The 16,165-nt window shown below is 40.8% G+C and overlaps 1 protein-coding gene across 1 annotated transcript in view; it reads right to left on the reverse strand.

Moving 5' to 3' along the window:
- Positions 1-16,165, reverse strand: part of RHPN2 (rhophilin Rho GTPase binding protein 2) — a 49,867-nt gene that overhangs the window by 33,114 nt on the left and 588 nt on the right. The window lies entirely within an intron of this gene.

Consider the following 16,165-nt stretch of genomic DNA (forward strand, 5'->3'; position numbering starts at 1 on the left):
TGATGTTTGTTTATGGAGATACGCTAAGCTCAGCATCAAATGACACTTGAAAAATTGGCTATCACGTGGAATGACAGGGCCTGATTTTGTGAGACACTGAGTGCCTTCAACAGCTCACAAGATCTGGCCCTTATAAAAGTGTATGGAATAACTGCCTTCAATGTTATTTGTCCAGCCAAGAATGTGTAAAATTCTTGTATGTGCTCTGCATATGAGTATAAAGCAGACCCTAAGACAGCGCAACTAGTATATGATTAAGACTGAGCCATACTGGTTTTTGTGGTCATTGATAAAATGAAACTGTTATGGATGGATAAGTATGTTTTTCTAAAGTTTACAGGGCTTTTCTAAGGAGGCAGAAGTAAGGCTGTTTGAGTGCCTTGTTTGAGAAGTGCAACTTTATCTATGGATTTCTTGGGTTTCTAATTATTTTTTTCATATATTCTTGAATGGTAATATGCACTGTCACCACTAATATATGCCTGCAACCTTAACTACTTGATTTTGAAACAAGTAGGGGAAACACTTAGCACAATGTAACCTAACCCAAGCATACCTATTTAATATTTCTTAGGTGTCTTGTCTTCACAACTTGTTCAGCATTTATTGGATCAAGGCCCATGTTATGATTTCATCTAGCCTATTATAATTAATTTAAAAGTCCTCATTGCAATATTTAAGTTCGAAAAGTTTGCATTTTGCACGGTATCTACTAAGTAGGTAAAGTAGCAGGAGAACATGTGTAATGATCTACAGCAGAACAAAGTTTGCCAGATTGCTTGAAAAACATGTCAAGTTACATTACTCTCTAGTTACTGATGAGCTTCAGCACTGAAGCCAATTATAGTGGAGGCCTGAAATTCAAAGCTTTGGTACATAGTAAATGTCCTTCTTTGTCAAGTATAGTGGGGGATTTACTGTAGAAAGCAGCCATATGTAGCAGACTCATGAGTAATTTAAGGACAGTAAGATAGTTATGTCAGGCATGAAGATGCTCAAATGTAAAATTCCAATTCTAGAGAATTTTATACTGTTTTATATGCATTCAGAGATATCTGTGGAGGGTTCTTATGCTCATAGACTTTAAGGTCAGAGGGACCATCATGACATCCTGCATATTGCTGACTACAGAACCTCACCCATCCACTCCTAACCATAACATATACCCAACAGGATGGCATGGTATCCCTTCCAGTCCTATGATTCTATGTCTAAATGGTTTCCTGATCTCTTTGCTGCTGATCTCCTACTCTTAGCCTGCTGTGCTGTCACCTCTCCTCTTGCACTGCCTATATTCTATTTTGTATTATATAATCCCTGCCTCTGCTATAGCTGCTCATTATCATAAAATAAATCAACTGGAATATAAACATTGTACTTACATCTCAGTGTATAGTATATATAACAGTATAAGCAAGTCATTGTATGAAATTTTAGTTTGTAATGACTTCGCTAGTGCTTTTTATGTAGCCTGTTGTAAAACTAGGCAAATATCTCAATGAGTTGATGTACTCCTGGAAGACCTCTGCGTACCCCCAGAGGTACGCGTACCCCTGATTGAGAACCACTGCAGTAGCTCAAGTGTACTAACTTGAGCTAACTACTCCAGTGACTACAAGACTTAGGATTGGATGTGCTCCCTCTCTGCCTGTCTGTTCTGCACTTTTGTCTCCCTGATGGAGGGCTCTCTTGGGACCAGGGGTCTGTTTCTGGGGGAAGTTGCTGCAGGACCCCTTCTGTACAGAGTCCTGGGGTAGCTGACTATGGCCTGGTCTACACTAGGAAATTAGATCAGTATAACTATGTTACTCAGGGGTGTAAAAAATCCACACTCTCGAGCAACGCAATTAAACTGACCAAACCCCCGGTGTAGACAGCGCTCGGTTGACAGGAGAATTCTCCCCTCGATCTAGCTACCAGCTTTTGGGGAAGTGGAGTACCTTTGCCAATGGGAGAACTCCTCCCCTTGGCATAGGTAGTGTCGTCACTGAAATGCTGCCACGTTTTAAGTGGAGACAAGCCCTATGTAGGATTCACTGGCAGGCTAGCTGCACTAGAATGAGGATGCCAGAGAACTGGTGGACAGGAGTCAGGATGGAGCTCAGTCCCTCGTGCGGATAAGCTGTATCTCCAGCAGATGTCAGGGCATCTGTGCAGTTTGGGGTGAATTTCCTCTGCATCTGCAAGGGGGGTGGGCATATAAATCTCATATACACCTCTCGTGCAATCCGATATAACACGAATTCGGATATAACGCGGTAAAGCAGCACTCCAGGGGGGCAGGGCTGCCCGCTCCGGCGGATCAAAGCAAGTTCGATACAACGCAGTTTCACCTATAACATGGTAAGATTTTTTGGCTCCCGAGGACAGCATTATATCAGGGTAGAGGTGTACCTTGATTTGGATAAAAACTCCATGAAGGGAACCAAACTATATTTTACTCCCTGTAGGACTCTCCACCTCCACCATGTCTCACACATTCACAAACAGGTCTTTTTGCAGGAAAGTAAACTTTGGTTCCATGTTTGTAAAATGCCAAGAACATTGTTAATGCTCATGACATAGCTGGGTTCCAGATCTCAATGTGAATTTCACACCTGCTGCTTTCACTTCTGTCTGGTCTTAATGCACAATACTTTATTTCTTACAGTAACTATTGCAATTACTCTCAAATGTTTCCTTTTCAATGGATGTTCATTAAAGTGCAACTGATCAAAAATGTGGCTGCATAAAAATGGCGACTTTTTACTCAACAGATTTGTTCCCTGTGTGTATTGGCAATAGTCATATCTGTTTAGATGTGTTACATAACTTCCTTGTACTCCTGTTGGCTCTGCAGAGCTAACATAGCTCTGAGAGGGTGAGCTGGATTAGATCCTGGCTCATGGATCAACAGTAAAATTATTCCAATTTAAGAACCTTTATTGCTACTGATGATGCTTGATTCAGAGATTCCAGTCTGAGTTTGCAGCACAGGTAATTAGAAGAAGATAGTTTTATTTGTAAACTGAACACATTTGCTATGAAATTAATAAACAATGAACCTTATGCTGCCATTTTATAGTCATTTTTTCAGAGTATAATTGCAGGTTATGTAGCGATTCACTGCTGGTGCATATAGCTCAAATGCTATATTGAGTTCATAAAGCAATGAAACCCTCTGTGCTGTCTAAAGTTCATGTAGTTATTTACTACTGTAAGTTCCTGCTTGGTTGAATAGTGTTGGTAAACTACAGAAACAGAATGTTGGAGTATTTTTAATGAGTTCTTATCAGAGGCAAGCCCCATATGACTCATGTTATAGAAATGTACCACATACTATTTATATTAAGTAACTTCTGCAAAAAAACTGAAGTCACATACAGACTCCGAAGACAGAAGAGATTATGTGGGTTATCAGTGCTTGCCTGTGCAGGTTGCTAGCTTGTTTGATAGCAATCCATTGGCTAATTAATGAACAATGCAGACAGCTTTCTGTCTAGTTCTTGTATTTATGATTTAGGGGACTTTTAAAGGAAGAAAGTGGGGGTTCCTCAGTGCTCTGTCAGGGATGTGTAAGACTAAGGGGAGTAGGGAGAGAAGAGCTGTACCCCTTTTTTCTTATTTTCCTAAAAATTGTGCAGGTCTCTCCTATTGCTCATGACATCTAGGAGAATACAAGCCTAATCACCTGTTGATAAATTAGTCTTCATTTGCATAATTTTGTATCCAGACAGCTTCATCAAAGTTTAAGAATATCTGATGTAAGAGCATATTCTGGAGATGATCCCAGATTAAATTGTATTCTCTCTACATTTGCGAAAGCTGATTATCATGTCCTTGTTTCAGTAAGAGAGAATGAAGGAAATGCAGAGAGCTAATAGGTTGTGGCTTCAAACATACTGCAGCACACAGAAATATTCAGCCTGAGAGATGATCATAAATTGAGACACACCATTTTTACTCTTTTTACTTCTTTTTGCGGATACAGACTAACACGGCTGCTACTCTGAAACCTATCATTATGCAAGGCACTGCATTTAGCTGTATGGAGTGGAAATCCATCAACTTCATGATCAAAATTTGTTAGTCTCTAAGGTGCCACAAGTACTCCTGTTCTTTTTGCATTTTTACTCTGTGTGTTGAGGCCATTGTGACACTCGCTGACCTGGCTGATTTTGAAACTGAAAACAATTAGCTTTCAGAACTTTGTCCCTTTAACACACAATTTGTGTTGGCAGTGAGACCTCTAAGCAAGCAGCACACTACCTGGTTCAGCATAAAACCTGACAGTCAATAGTCTCAAGGTGACGCAGCTGATAATACTCTTCCCGGTGGGCCAGATGGTCATTCAAGTTCCACATCATGATACGGACCCAGATTTGCAGTTCAGTTTTAGGACACACTGCACCACCTTCTTCCTATTTCTGCCCTTTGCCCAAATGAAAATTAAAGTTTCTCTGGCATGTTTCACAAACAGTACAGGATAACCCTAACGTCCTGGCAGATGGTACAATACCTCCCTCTGCAAAACAGATTCCAACATTCAAGCCTAGGTGTGAACTACTGTTGAAAGCATGCAGGTTGTGTAAGCAAATAGAGCAGTCACAGCACTGCTAGTACTTAACTAATAGTTTGGATACCAGCAATATGAAAAAAGTTATAAATAAATATATTTTTTATTTATTTAACTATATTTATTTATTTAATATACACAATGGCACTCACATGATCAGTTTCTGTTATGGAGTATCTGAATCTGTTAATCAGACTACCCATACTTCGGGTTTACCGAAAACGTTTTGACTTGAAAGTTGGACAATAAGTGAAGAGCTTTTGTCTGAGTGTGTCTCCTAAAACCTTTGGAGAACCACACTGGAAATGGATAACCATAGTGTTATTTATTTTAGTTCATATATATTAAAAGCACCTAATCCACACTCTAGCTGTTATCACAATTTCTAAAACAACAATCCGTACTACATATATATAAAATAGGGCTATCGATTAATCGTAGTTAACTCACGCAATTAACTAAAAAAATTGTGATTAAAAAAATTAATCATGATTAATCACAGTTTTAATCACACTGTTAAACAATGGAATACTAATTGAAATGTATTAAATATTTTGGATGTTTTTCTACATTTTCAAATATATTGATTTCGATTACAACAGAATACAAAGCGTACAGTGCTCACTTTATATTATTTTTATTACAAATATTTGCACTGTAAAAATTATAAACAAAAGAAATAGTATTTTTCAATTCACTTCATACAAGTACTGTAGTGCAATCTCTTTATCGTGAAAGTGCAACTTACAAATGTAGATTTTTTTTTTGTTACAAAACTGCACTCAAAAACAAAACAATGTAAAACTTTAGTGCCTACAAGTCCACTCAGTCCTACTTCTTGTTCAGCCAATTGCTAAGACAAACAAGTTTGTTTACATTTATGGGAGATAATGCTGCCCACTTCTTATTTACAGTATCCCTTGAAAGTGAGAACAGTCATTGTCATGGCATTTTTGTAGTCCGCATTGCAAAGTTTTACATGCCAGATATGCTAAACATTTATATGTGCTTCATGCTTTGGCCACCATTCCGGAGGACATGCTTCCATGCTGATGACGCTCATTTAAAAAATAATGCGTTAATTAAATTTGTGACTGAACTCCTTGGGGGAGTATGTCTCCTGCTCTGTGTTTTACCCACATTCTGCAGTATATTTAATGTTATAGCAATCTCGGATGATGACCCAGCATGTTGGTCATTTTAAGAACTCTTTCACTGCAGATTTGACAAAAAATGCAAAGAAGGTACTAATGTGACATTTCTAAAGATAGCTACATCACTCAACCCAAGGTTTAAGAATCTGAAGTGCCTTCCAAAATCTGAGAGGGACAGGGTGTGGAGCACGCTTTCAGAAGTCTTAAAAGAGCAACACTCGAATCACTAAAAAAGAAAATCTACCTTCTGCTGGTGGCATGAACATGCGTCGGTCTGCACTGCTTTGGATCGTTATTGAGCAGAACCCATCATCAGCATGGATGCATGTCCTTTGGAATGATGGTTGAACCATAAAGGGACATATGAATCTTTAGCACATCTGGCACGTAAATATCTTGCAACGCCGGCTACAATAGTGCCATGTGAACACCTGTTCTCACTTTCAGGTGACATTATAAAAAAGAAGCAGGCAGCCTTGTCTCCTGCACATGTAAACAAACTTGTTTGTCTCAGCGATTGGCTGAACAAGAAGTAGGACTGAGTAGACTTGTAGGCTCTAAAGTTTTACATTGTTTTATTTTTGAATGCAGTTATTTTTGTGTGTAATTCTACATTTGTAAGTTCAACTTTCATGATAAAGAGACTGCACTACAGTACTTGTATTAAGTGAATTAAAAAATACTATTTCTTTTATTTTTAGTGCAAATATTTATAATAAATATAAATATAAAATGAGCACTGTACACTTTGTATTCTGTGTTGAAATTGAAATCAATATATTTGAAAATATGGAAAACATCCAAAAATATTTAAATAAATGGTATTGTTATTAACAGTGTGATTAATCACGATTACTTTTTTTAATCGCTTGATAGCCCTAATATAAAAATCTAGCAGCAAATCCCAATTTACAGCAAAGGCATGATCTTAATGTTCTTCTGAACAACAAAAGGCTTTAAAAGGGAGCTTAACACCAGAAAAGGAATTTGAGGTTGCATTGTTTCCACGGGTTCACATTATTTTCATACAAAAGTGCCATGGCATATTGTTTTTGACAGTGGCATGCTCTTGCTCTTCACTGGTGGAACCAAATACCAACAATCTACTTTATTTCTTTTCCCCTGGAGGGTCCCTATTGGATGTCGCCAAACACTTAGCAATTTTCTTCACACCTTTTCTTCTACCCCTCAATGCCCTGCATTGCCAATTACTATATTTCTGGCCCAGAATGACTCGGCAAAAATCAACTTTAAAGCAACTATGCCAAATTAGAGAAGCTGATGTTGAATGTAACACAGACCCTAGGCTGAGTACACTCATATCCTGAGCATTAAGTGGTTGCCTAGTGCCATAATAATCTTGAAATGGGGAATCCCTGTAACACTACCGTTGCCCATATTGGTAGTCCATGCATAATATGGCTTTATTAACACAGCACTAGGAAGAGACATTGGATTTCTGGAGCAAAAAATGTGAGCTGTCCCCTTTTGATCCCCAATCTATGAGATACTGATAGTTTCTTTGTAGACTAGAAGATATAATACATAGCCCACCCTTACAAGTGGAAAATAGTTTTCAAGAGCGCAGTGACCAGAAGGGAAAATGTGGTCTGGTCCCCAAATGAAAAAGCAGATAGTATCCTTCATTTGTCTGGATGCCAGAGCACTTTACTTAAAAATAGATTTCTTTTTCAGCGTCACAAATTCAGCTGTGACGTACACAAAATAATGATTACTAACTGTTTGGCAATCAGAAGTGGTATTAATGTCAGTGAATATGATGCATACAGAAGGTGTTTGAACTGAGAAGGTGAGTCATGATATGCTAATTAGAGAAGGTGATGCAGAGTTGAAACTGGGTGTGCGTCCTTGCTAAAAGGAGAACATTCTTCTCCACCCAGTGTAACCTGTACTGCTTGTGAAGCCATAGTGGAGGCAAAGGGGGCCTGATCCTGCAAATACTTACACACGTGTGTAACTTTACTTACACAAGTAGTTTAATTGACTTAAGTAGGACTACACTTCTGAGTAAAGTTATTCATGTGAGTGAGTATTTGTAGCACTCAGACCAAAGCCTGCCAAAATTAACATCATCAATATAATAATATCTTGTCCTGCTACAAATACCAAAAGTTTCTTTTGATATTTTATCAGTTCAGTGTTGTCAACTCTGTGATTTTATCACATATCTTTTGTTACTTGGTGTTTTTCTTGAAGCTACAGTTCTTAGTCATGAGAATCTCAGCTTTAATTTTAAAAAAGTATGGTTGCATAGAAAAGCTGGAAAATATGAACACAAAAAGCTCAAAAGACAGTAGGAAAATAGAGAACTAAAAACAAATAATTCTCTCTCTAAAGTCATGAATCATGACTTTTGGGGGCCAGACTCACGTTTTTTTAAACACTTCATGTTGACAATATAGAATCATAGAACTGGAAAGGACCTCGAGGCATCATCTAGTCCAGTTCCCTGCATTCATAGAAGGACTAAGTATTGTCTAGAAGACCATCCCTGACAGGTATTTGTCTAATCTGCTGTTAAAAATCTCCAGTGATGGAGATTCTACAACCTCCCTAGGCAGTTTATTCCAGTGCTTAACTACCCAGACAGGTAGGAAGTTTTTTCTTAATGTCCAACCTAAACCACCCTTTGCTTCTTGTCCTATCCTCAGAGTTAAGGAGCACATTTTTTCCCTCCTCCTTGTAACAACCTTTTATGTACTTGAAAACTATTATCTCCCCTCTCAGTCTTCTCTTCTCCAGACTAAACTAACCCAATGTTTTCAATCTTCCCTCATAGGTCATATTTTTAAGACCTTTAATCATTTTTGTTGCTCTTCTCTGGACTTTCTCCAATTTGTCCACATCTTACCTGAAATGTGGTGCCCAGAACTGGACACAATACTCCAATTGTCAGTTGCTTCTAGACTTTGCTATCAAACAAGAAATAGCCAATTGCAAATGATTGTATATCATTATCTAAATATTAAGACAGAATAATTGTTTTACAGAGTTGGCTAGAAACATCAAACCAATAATATATTCCCTTTCAAGAGAAGAAAAGACTACATTCTTGTTTACACTATTTGCTAGAATTTTCCAGCCAATCTTTTGATGACTGTTATAAGTTTATAAGAGGGGGAAAAAGGGAACCTTAAGGTTTACTGTAATTGCACAATAGAATAGAATATCAAGGTTGGAAGGGACCTCAGGAGGTCATCTAGTCCAACCTCCTGCTCAAAGCAGGACCAATCCACCATGAACAGTTATGGCACTTACCAATAATTATTTACTTTAGTTAATTTTTTTAACTCCAGGCACTTAAAAAAAGTGAAACAAATGTTTAATACAAAAGTTAATACATTAGTTACAGATTTTTAAAATAGCTACAATATAATCTACACTATACTATAGCAATCAGCCACAACATAATATTTGCCAAACAAAACCAAAAATAGTAATAATGCATCACAGAAGTCAGTTTCTTGAAGAGACAGTCTGGGTTGGTTAGTTCACTCTTTGAGATTCAGTTCTTTTTCCTGTGGAGGTGTTCCTGACATAGAGGAATGAGCATGTGAGTGACTGATACAGAACATGAAAGGTAGTAAATTCTTTCTGTCTAATCATTGCAACATTCTTTCTCTCTTTCCCAAGAAAGAAGAAAAAAGGACAAACAGGCAAATGAATATTCCTATGTAAAAGCTAATGATGGTTGCCTGACTACTAATCACTGGAAGAGCCCCACCAGCCCTGCTGGAGGCACAGCTGTAGCAGGTTAGCAAATGGAACCCTTAGGCACAGGAAACAGGATAACACCTCAAACCTTAAAAATAATAAGCCTAATATTTTAGATCAAGATCCTAATGTCTTTATTGACAGTAACCTTTATTATGGAGTTTTGTTTGCTTGTTTTTTGTTCCTTTCCTCAAAGTAGGGAGGTTTAACAAGTTCTGATTTCTTTTACCCTGACAGGTCTGCAGCACCCTTTTCTTTATGAGCTGACCCAGCTGTTGGGTCTGTATGGCAAATATCCAATCAGATCAGGTCAGAGTAGTTTACAGACATAGTGCTAAGAAAGAGAAGCAGGATGAACACATCAAGCTGACCAGAACTTACAAATTCATTGAACTGGCTGCCTTTTTAGGCCAGCTGTAGCACAATATATATATCCTACAAAGGAATCTAAGTTCAAGACTCAAGGTTGGTCAATCACTCCTAGGCCAGCAGAAGCTTGGAATGCTGCAAAAGTAGTATGCTCAGTAAATGGATTGAAGAAGCATTTAAAATAACTCTATTTCAACCTTCCCGATAACTTTGGGAGTAAGTGATGATAGTCCACGTAGAGTAAGATTATTATAAATTGTGGATGGGAAAGGTCTACTAGATAGAGCTGGTCAGAAAAAAATTTCTGTGGAAAATTCAGATTTTTTTTTTTTTTTTGTTCTGGAGGGTAAGGGGGCTGAAAAATTAATGTTCCAATGAAAAACAGTTAACAGAAAATATTTAGCCAATCCTAATACTAGATAACTGAATCTGCAAGTACAGGATGGGGTCTCTGGGACTGAATTGGAGCTGTTCTGTAATAATCCATGAATACCGTATGTTGACATGATTATTGGGATGTTTACTGTCTGAATATATTGGTGTAGTTTAATAGGGGGTTATAAGGAAAAACAAGCAGGAGGAAAAAGAACGGTTCAAGATAAGCCACTTCTCCACAAAAACTTGAGAGTTGAGATGCTGTGAGAAGAGGAAAAGGTCCATGAACCCAGGAGATCAAAAGAAGTGAGGTAGGTTTAAGAGGAAATACTCTCTAAAGGGGTGGTGGTGTTTGGGGGAATGAGAGCGGGACACGGGGCACCTATTGGGGTGTCTGAAGAAGTACCATTACCATCAAGGGATCTTTAGGTAAAATAGACATGTGCATGGGCAGTTTGTTGCTTTAAAATCCTCTCTCTAAATGCTTTGTTCCTACTGTAAAATAAATAATACTTTGGTTTAAGAAAGTTTTGTCCAAAGTTTTGTCAACAAATGAAGATTAAGGTAGCACAAACAAACAAAACAACAGAATCCTCGGAGCTAAGAAGGGTTCTGAGAACCCTCCATAGAACAAAATATTAATTAAGCAAGAATGCTAGTTTAGCATTGGTAGGCTAGGAGAAGCAGGTTTAAGTTTATACCTGTTAGTAGTAAAAGGACACTGTCCATATTAAAATAAGATATATCAATTTCTCTCAAATGATGCAAATAAGTTGCTTTCTTTGGTAATGACAAAAGAAGTGCCAAAAATCGGAAACACCACAAATTGACATAGGGTATAAACTGATCTATATTAAAAGTTTCACTATTTGTATAGTAAACTTGTTCTTAAAATGATTTAAAGACCTTTGATGGGTATCAGGAGATCTGATCTTTATTCCTAGCTCTGTCAGACTTCCTGGGTGTTCTTGGGCAAGTCCCTGAAGCAATCTGTGCCTTAAAATAAGGAAAAATACTTCCACACTTCAAAAAGATAGTGTGAGGCTAAATTCATTGTTTGAAAAGTGCTTTGAGATCCATTCATGAAAGGTGGTATTGAATAGAAAATCAATGTTCCTATTTTGTTCCACTGTCTTGAGATTTAAAAAGTCAGCTATTTAATTAAGTGGTTTTCTGATCTTAATACAAAGGAAGTATCCTTGAAAGATATCCTTGGGAATGTACATGTGCATGCACCAACAAAATTTGTAAAACAGTCCTTAAAGCCTTATAAGAAAAAAGTACTGTGTAAAATTAAGATCTTTACTTTAAACATTTCAGGATAAGCCTAAGGGTACAAACAAACAATGCAATCGCCAGTTCAATTATATAGAGTCCTTCAGGGCTCTATTCAGGCTGAAATTTGATTTCCACACTTCAGACCATATATACAGCCACAGGGTTTCCATGGCTTGACTGCTTTAGAGCCTAATCCTGTTCCAGAATCTAAAAGGGGTTTTTATTTGTAACGATTTTGTAGAACTGAGGCTCTAATCTTTGACAGTATTATCTACCAATGTATAACAGGAAGTATTGTTTCCTCACTTACGTTTACATACCTGTTGAGGACTGAAGACTTTATACTTTCAGCCAACCACGTTAAAGTTGACAGTTTTTCAAAAACTTGTTTATTGGACTAATCTAGAGTAGATGGGTGGAAGCGCCATTGTAATAACAGCTCATTCCAAACCTAGATACCCAGCCAAAAATGTATAATTCAGGATTTGTTTGAACTGCATTTCTAACCCTAGTTTTAGAGTGGTAGCCGTGTAGTCTGTATCAGCAAAAACGACGACGAGTCCTTATGGCATCGTAGAGACTAACACATTTATTTGCACATAAGCTTTCGTGGGCTAAAATCCACGAAAGCTTATGCCCAAATAAATTTGATAGTCTCTAAGGTGCCACAAGGACTCCTCATTGTTTTAACCCTAGTTTTGTAACCCCAAACTTCTGTTGGCGTAAGTGGAAGTCTTAGGTGCATAAAAGATATCTTATCTCAATGGACAAGACTTTGGTCTAACCGTAAATCTGAAGTAACAAATTAAAATTATGCCTTTTTATATTTAAAGTAAACTATATTTTTCCTTGAGTCTTACATCAGTGTAACACCATTGATTTCTGGGGAGTTCTCCTGATTTACACCAGTGTAACTGAAAGGAAAATCAGTTCCATTTTTTTAAAGTTTGCCTAAAGAACATGTATTTCCTTAAGAAGGTTGAGAGCTAACTGAAACACTGAAATAAATCAGGCACTACTCTAACGCATTTATTTGTATTTAACTTGTAAAAAATACTGCCTGTCTTATTTGTAACCTTTCTTCAAGTTCTTAAGCTTAATTTTCTAGCAGTCTTGATTAAAGTACAGCCCATGAGATAACCAGATGTGCAATACTGTAGAAAAGTTGCTGGAGAACTAAACAAATATAATACAATCCTCACCAAAAAACAAACCAAAGGGCAATCACTTCCCAGTGACATCAGTGACACTTTTCAAATTAGGACAGCAAACAGGATTTGAGCCAAAGTTTGTTTTTTGTCTGTCTAGCTATTTATATGACAGTATGAGTGTCCCCATGGTGCTAGAACATGGGTGGGCAAACTTTTTGGCCCAAGGGCCACATCTGGGGATGGAAATTGTGTAGTGGGCCATGAATGCTCACAAAATTGAGGGCTGTGGTGTGGGGGGGAGAGGGGCTGAGGGCTCCAGCTTCGGGTGCAGGAGGAGGCTCCAGGCTGGGACCGAGGGATTCGGAGGGTGGGATGGGGATCAGGGCTGGGGCAGGGGCACGGGAGGGGGTCAGGGGTGCAGGCTCCGGGCAGTGCTTACCTCAAGCAACTCCCGGAAGCGGTGGTATGTCCCCCGCCCCCTCCGGCTCCTACGCAGAGGTGTGGCCAGGCAGCTCTGCGCGCTGCCCTGTCCGCAGGCGCTGTCCCTGCAGATCCCATTGGCTGCGGTTGCCAGCTAATGGGAGCTGCGGGAGCCACACGGCGCTACGGCACGCGCGGAGCAGAGCAAGTCCCCAATCCCACTCCTTGGTTGGAGCACCGGAGCGGGGCAAGACCTGGACCCCACTCTCTGGCAGGAACTTGAGGGCCTGATTAAAACGTCTGAAGGGCCAGATGCGGCCCCTAGGCTGTAGTTTGCCCATGCCTGTGCTAGAAGATGCACCTGAAACATTACTATAATGTCAGTCTTGAGTCTCTCCTGAGCAAAAACCACCAACCCTGTCTAATCTGGTGATGTGGAGATGAACTACTACAGACAAAAGCTCTTTCACACCACATGGCAGAGCAAGGTACTTGCACCTCCTAAAGCCAATCTAGTCCAAATGATGGTTATAAATGCACTGTAGAGGACGCTTCTGCATGGGTGGATGTGATGTGTGTACAGTTGTATGGGGGGGGCCACAAGGTGGTTAACATGACAGTTTTTAGACAGAGCCTTAATTTGTTTAAAATATGGCTACAGCCTTAGACCCTGATTTTGCACTGAGTAGCACAGTGATGCATCCCTTCACCCATGCACCTACATTGAAGTTAGTGAAGCTCCAAAGAGAAGAGGAGGTGAGGGGAGTGGGTAGATGGGATTTAATAACTCAAACCGAAACACAGCTGCTTGAAGATGGCCCTGAATGCCATCAAAGTTAATAGGAGCTAGCACCTTACAGGATTGCATCCTCAGTGACATTTTAATATTAGAACTACTGCCATGTAAAAGTAATGCAGGTGTGGATCACTGCATAAACCATCCACTCTGTTTAAAAAGTAGTTATAGAGATGTGTATTAGATATTCCAGTACGAAGCCATTGATGAGTGTCTTATTTCCAGTAAGATGCAACATACATACATAACAAAATTAGAACAAATATTAAAAGGTGGATAAGCAGTTGTAGTGGGCATGTAATGGGGAAAAAGCTTTGAGATTTTACATTAATGCACACAGTGACAGTATATTCTATTATTTTAAAGAAAAACAGGACAAGATCTGAAGTGTTCATGCCTGAGCCCTGTGAGGAAGCTGACGTTCACATTAAAGTTCACATTAAAGTCCGTGGGGAATTTTGCCTTGCCAGGGAGCTTGCTCAGAATAGGCAGCATCAGAACTTTCTGAAGAGGCACCCGGTGAAACCTATATACATGGGAGCACTAAAGAACTCTCAAAGTAAAAGGTGCCTTAAGTTCAATATGTAATCTAATACCCAGAAAGAGCTTTGCTTAGTTTTGAGCACTGGTCCTACTGTCAAGTCTTTGGCAAGCTAAAAATGCTCAGCTCTAATCTAAATCCCCTATCACATTTCCTTTGCAGTTCCTGGGCCAGCTCCCTTTATCAGTTGCTTTTAATTAGTTAACTCAGCTTTAAACCAGATCATCTATATGTAAGGAAACAGCTCACAACATTTTGCAAAGAGTAAAAAGAGAAGTAAATAATTTAGACCCTAACCAATATTCATGAAATGTAGACCCTAAACGGATGAACAAACTGCGGGTACTATCTGAAGTAACATTAATAACAACTGTGGTTTAATATTAAAGATAGGGGGAGTCTTGGAGACCCTCCAGATCTGTTCAATGCCCTATCCTCTGCACTAGTGGTAAGAGCTGGAGGAGATGCAGGGTTGGAGGCACCTAGTACTGGGTTAACAAAAGTGCCAGTGTCACCAGGTCCACACTGGGAAGGGGCCTATTACAGACCCCTCTAACCCATCCACAAGGCCAGGTCTGGACCCTCACGTGGGGCAGTCCAGCACCATGTCTTGATGTGTGAGCGGCTCACAGCCAGCAGATCCTGCTCGCCTATAGGGGGCTTGCCACCCAGCAGCCAGGCTTCACCATGTCGGGCTGGGCAGGACTGCTGGCTGCAGGGCCAGTGGGCTCTCGGGAATTGTCCCAGGGACCTGCCTCATTCCCTAGTGTGGCTCCAACTCCGAGTAGTCTCTGCTGCCCAGCACCTGCAGGGCGCCTAGCACCTGCAAGGCCCCCAGCTGCCTTCCCGGGGAGCCAAGTTGGCTGGGACCTGTGCAGAGGCTGGTCTGGGCTTGGCCAGTGAGGGGGGAGGAAGAGTTTGGGGGTGGGGGGCCCTCGGGCAAGTCCCGCCAGGCAAGTGGATCCTGCTCCAGTCTGGCTGATCACACTGCTCCTGAGGGACCAAAGCAATGCAAAACCCGCCCCGCCCCGAGACCAGCCCTGACGCACTGCTTGGCTCAGCACAGCAGACAGTCACCTCCTAGTTAGGTGGGGGGAGGGGACAGGGTGTGGAGGAGTGGGTCTCTGGGGAGTCTGTAGAGGCACTGGGCAGTGACGGGGTAGGGGATGCTGGGTAGTGGAGGAGGTTTGTATGTTTTGGGTGCTGGGCAGTGGAAGGCCTGTGGGGGATGGAGGAAGTCTGTGAGTGTTGAGGTGCTGGGCAGTGGGGGGGATCTGTCTAGGGCCCTGTGAAGTTGTGGGAGGGGCTGTAGAGGGAGGGCACTGGGGGCTCTGTGGGTGGGGAGATGGTATGCAGGGCACTGTGCAGTTGGGGGGGAGCTGGGCATGGGATCAATAGGGGTCTCAACAGTGGGGCATGGGATCTGTGGGGGATCTCCAGGCATAGGGGTCTGTGGAGGAGTCTCTGGGCAGGGGGTGGGAGGGCACTAAGGGGGTGGGGAGCACTCCACAGCGCAGGCTGCTCCCGAGGGGAAGGGGCACGCTGGCAATGCAGCAGGCCAGCCCAGTGTGCGTATGGTGGCTGCCGGTTTGTAAAGTGACCTCGCGCTGGGCATTTGTGCCTTGCCCCATGGCACCTCACTCCAGGGACCCTGCCCCTCCACACCAAACCCCACTGCCCCCATGGGGGCCCACAAATAGTTAATCAATCTGGCCCTAGGGAGGCACTTGCCGCAGATCATTACAGTCAGTCTGTTTTACAGTAAGGAAAGGGGATGGGTGTGTAGGCAGA

Source organism: Chrysemys picta, chromosome 14, assembly GCF_011386835.1.
Source record: "Chrysemys picta bellii isolate R12L10 chromosome 14, ASM1138683v2, whole genome shotgun sequence".
NCBI lineage: Eukaryota > Metazoa > Chordata > Testudines > Emydidae > Chrysemys > Chrysemys picta.